Here is a 4851-nt window from a genome sequence, read left to right as displayed (position 1 = left end):
AACCCACCTTATCTCAGGCTGAAAAGCGTTTATGTGCATTGTGCCATAACTTTTCAGGAAAGCTTCAGAACATGAAATTTTAACCTCCCACTATAGAAGAAAGGGTCTTTCTAGTAGTTGCACATCAAATCTAAACTGTCTGAAGTGTTTTTCCAAAGTTATCAACACTTTTATGTTTGGCGTTCCGAAACCCACCTTATCTCAGGCTAAAAAGCGTTTTTGTGCATTGTGCCATAACTTTTCAGGGAAGCTTCAGAACATGAAATTTTAACCTCCCACTATAGCAGAAAGGGTCTTTCTAGTAGTTGCACATCAAATCTAAGCTGTCTGAAGTGTTTTTCAAAAGTTATCAACACTTTTATGTTTGGCGTTCCGAAACCCACCTTATCTCAGGCTGAAAAGCGTTTTTGTGCATTGTGCCATATCTTTTCAGGAAAGCTTCAGAACATGAAATTTTAACCTCCCACTATAGCAGAAAGGGTCTTTCTAGTAGTTGCACATCAAATCTAAACTGTCTGAAGTGTTTTTCCAAAGTTATCAACACTTTTATGTTTGGCGTTCCGAAACCCACCTTATCTCAGGCTGAAAAGCGTTTTTACGCATTGTGCCATAACTTTTCAGGAAGCTTCAGAACATGAAATTTTAACCTCCCACTATAGCAGAAAGGGTCTATCTAGTAGGTGCACATCAAATCTAAGCTCTCTGAAGTGTTTTTCGAAAGTTATCAACACTTTTATGTTTGGCGTTCCGAAACCCACCTTATCTCAGGCTGAAAAGCGTTTTTGTGCATTGTGCCATAACTTTTCAGGGAAGCTTCAGAACATGAAATTTTAACCTCCCACTATAGCAGAAAGGGTCTTTCTAGTAGTTGCACATCAAATCTAAACTGTCTGAAGTGTTTTTCCAAAGTTATCAACACTTTTATGTTTGGCGTTCCGAAACCCACCTTATCTCAGGCTGAAAAGCGTTTTTGTGCATTGTGCCATAACTTTTTAGGAAAGCTTCTGAACATGAAATTTTAACCTCCCACTATAGCAGAAAGGGTCTTTCTAGTAGTTGCACATCAAATCTAAACTGTCTGAAGTGTTTTTCCAAAGTTATCAACACTTTTATGTTTGGCGTTCCGAAACCCACCTTATCTCAGGCTGAAAAGCGTTTTTACGCATTGTGCCATAACTTTTCAGGGAAGCTTCAGAACATGAAATTTTAACCTCCCACTATAGCAGAAAGGGTCTTTCTAGTAGGTGCACATCAAATCTAAGCTCTCTGAAGTGTTTTTCGAAAGTTATCAACACTTTTATGTTTGGCGTTCCGAAACCCACCTTATCTCAGGCTGAAAAGCGTTTTTGTGCATTGTGCCATAACTTTTCAGGAAAGCTTCAGAACATGAAATTTTAACCTCCCACTATAGCAGAAAGGGTCTTTCTAGTAGGTGCACATCAAATCTAAGCTCTCTGAAGTGTTTTTCGAACGTTATCAACACTTTTATGTTTGGCGTTCCGAAACCCACCTTATCTCAGGCTGAAAAGCGTTTTTGTGCATTGTGCCATAACTTTTCAGGAAAGCTTCAGAACATTAAATTTTAACCTCCCACTATAGCAGAAAGTGTCTTTCTAGTAGTTGCACATCAAATCTAAACTGTCTGAAGTGTTTTTCCAAAGTTATCAACACTTTTATGTTTGGCGTTCCGAAACCCACCTTATCTCAGGCTGAAAAGCGTTTTTGTGCATTGTGCCAAAACTTTTCAGGGAAGCTTCAGAACATGAAATTTTAACCTCCCACTATAGCAGAAAGGGTCTTTCTAGTAGTTGCACATCAAATCTAAGCTGTCTGAAGTGTTTTTCAAAAGTTATCAACACTTTTATGTTTGGCGTTCCGAAACCCACCTTATCTCAGGCTGAAAAGCGTTTATGTGCATTGTGCCATAACTTTTCAGGAAAGCTTCAGAACATGAAATTTTAACCTCCCACTATAGAAGAAAGGGTCTTTCTAGTAGTTGCACATCAAATCTAAACTGTCTGAAGTGTTTTTCCAAAGTTATCAACACTTTTATGTTTGGCGTTCCGAAACCCACCTTATCTCAGGCTAAAAAGCGTTTTTGTGCATTGTGCCATAACTTTTCAGGGAAGCTTCAGAACATGAAATTTTAACCTCCCACTATAGCAGAAAGGGTCTTTCTAGTAGTTGCACATCAAATCTAAGCTGTCTGAAGTGTTTTTCAAAAGTTATCAACACTTTTATGTTTGGCGTTCCGAAACCCACCTTATCTCAGGCTGAAAAGCGTTTTTGTGCATTGTGCCATATCTTTTCAGGAAAGCTTCAGAACATGAAATTTTAACCTCCCACTATAGCAGAAAGGGTCTTTCTAGTAGTTGCACATCAAATCTAAACTGTCTGAAGTGTTTTTCCAAAGTTATCAACACTTTTATGTTTGGCGTTCCGAAACCCACCTTATCTCAGGCTGAAAAGCGTTTTTACGCATTGTGCCATAACTTTTCAGGGAAGCTTCAGAACATGAAATTTTAACCTCCCACTATAGCAGAAAGGGTCTATCTAGTAGGTGCACATCAAATCTAAGCTCTCTGAAGTGTTTTTCGAAAGTTATCAACACTTTTATGTTTGGCGTTCCGAAACCCACCTTATCTCAGGCTGAAAAGCGTTTTTGTGCATTGTGCCATAACTTTTCAGGGAAGCTTCAGAACATGAAATTTTAACCTCCCACTATAGCAGAAAGGGTCTTTCTAGTAGTTGCACATCAAATCTAAACTGTCTGAAGTGTTTTTCCAAAGTTATCAACACTTTTATGTTTGGCGTTCCGAAACCCACCTTATCTCAGGCTGAAAAGCGTTTTTGTGCATTGTGCCATAACTTTTCAGGGAAGCTTCAGAACATGAAATTTTAACCTCCCACTATAGCAGAAAGGGTCTTTCTAGTAGTTGCACATCAAATCTAAGCTGTCTGAAGTGTTTTTCAAAAGTTATCAACACTTTTATGTTTGGCGTTCCGAAACCCACCTTATCTCAGGCTGAAAAGCGTTTTTGTGCATTGTGCCATAACTTTTCAGGAAAGCTTCAGAACATGAAATTTTAACCTCCCACTATAGCAGAAAGTGTCTTTCTAGTAGTTGCACATCAAATCTAAACTGTCTGAAGTGTTTTTCCAAAGTTATCAACACTTTTATGTTTGGCGTTCCGAAACCCACCTTATCTCAGCCTGAAAAGCGTTTTTGTGCATTGTGCCATAACTTTTCAGGAAAGCTTCAGAACATGAAATTTTAACCTCCCACTATAGCAGAAAGGGTCTTTCTAGTAGTTGCACATCAAATCTAAACTGTCTGAAGTGTTTTTCCAAAGTTATCAACACTTTTATGTTTGGCGTTCCGAAACCCACCTTATCTCAGGCTGAAAAGCGTTTTTGTGCATTGTGCCATAACCTTTCAGGGAAGCTTCAGAACATGAAATTTTAACCTCCCACTATAGCAGAAAGGGTCTTTCTAGTAGTTGCACATCAAATCTAAGCTGTCTGAAGTGTTTTTCAAAAGTTATCAACACTTTTATGTTTGGCGTTCCGAAACCCACCTTATCTCTGGCTGAAAAGCGTTTTTGTGCATTGTGCCATAACTTTTCAGGAAAGCTTCAGAACATGAAATTTTAACCTCCCACTATAGCAGAAAGGGTCTTTCTAGTAGTTGCACATCAAATCTAAACTGTCTGAAGTGTTTTTCCAAAGTTATCAACACTTTTATGTTTGGCGTTCCGAAACCCACCTTATCTCAGGCTGAAAAGAGTTTTTGTGCATTGTGCCATAACTTTTCAGGAAAGCTTCAGAACATGAAATTTTAACCTCCCACTATAGCAGAAAGGGTATTTCTAGTAGTTGCACATCAAATCTAAGCTCTCTGAAGTGTTTTTCGAAAGTTATCAACACTTTTATGTTTGGCGTTCCGAAACCCACCTTATCTCAGGCTGAAAAGCGTTTTTACGCATTGTGCCATAACTTTTCAGGGAAGCTTCAGAACATGAAATTTTAACCTCCCACTATAGCAGAAAGGGTCTTTCTAGTAGGTGCACATCAAATCTAAGCTCTCTGAAGTGTTTTTCGAAAGTTATCAACACTTTTATGTTTGGCGTTCCGAAACCCACCTTATCTCAGGCTGAAAAGCGTTTTTGTGCATTGTGCCATAACTTTTCAGGAAAGCTTCAGAACATGAAATTTTAACCTCCCACTATAGCAGAAAGTGTCTTTCTAGTAGTTGCACATCAAATCTAAACTGTCTGAAGTGTTTTTCCAAAGTTATTAACACTTTTATGTTTGGCGTTCCGAAACCCACCTTATCTCAGGCTGAAAAGCGTTTTTGTGCATTGTGCCATAACTTTTCAGGGAAGCTTCAGAACATGAAATTTTAACCTCCCACTATAGCAGAAAGGGTCTTTCTAGTAGTTGCACATCAAATCTAAACTGTCTGAAGTGTTTTTCCAAAGTTATCAACACTTTTATGATTGGCGTTCCGAAACCCACCTTATCTCAGGCTGAAAAGCGTTTTTACGCATTGTGCCATAACTTTTCAGGGAAGCTTCAGAACATGAAATTTTAACCTCCCACTATAGCAGAAAGGGTCTTTCTAGTAGGTGCACATCAAATCTAAGCTGTCTGAAGTGTTTTTCCAAAGTTATCAACACTTTTATGTTTGGCGTTCCGAAACCCACCTTATCTCAGGCTGAAAAGCGTTTTTGTGCATTGTGCCATAACTTTTCAGGGAAGCTTCAGAACATGAAATTTTAACCTCCCACTATAGCAGAAAGGGTCTTTCTAGTAGTTGCACGTCAAATCTAAACTGTCTGAAGTGTTTTT

Source organism: Synchiropus splendidus, unplaced genomic scaffold (assembly GCF_027744825.2).
Source record: "Synchiropus splendidus isolate RoL2022-P1 unplaced genomic scaffold, RoL_Sspl_1.0 HiC_scaffold_23, whole genome shotgun sequence".
Lineage (NCBI taxonomy): Eukaryota > Metazoa > Chordata > Actinopteri > Syngnathiformes > Callionymidae > Synchiropus > Synchiropus splendidus.
Note: the sequence above shows the minus strand (reverse complement) of the source record.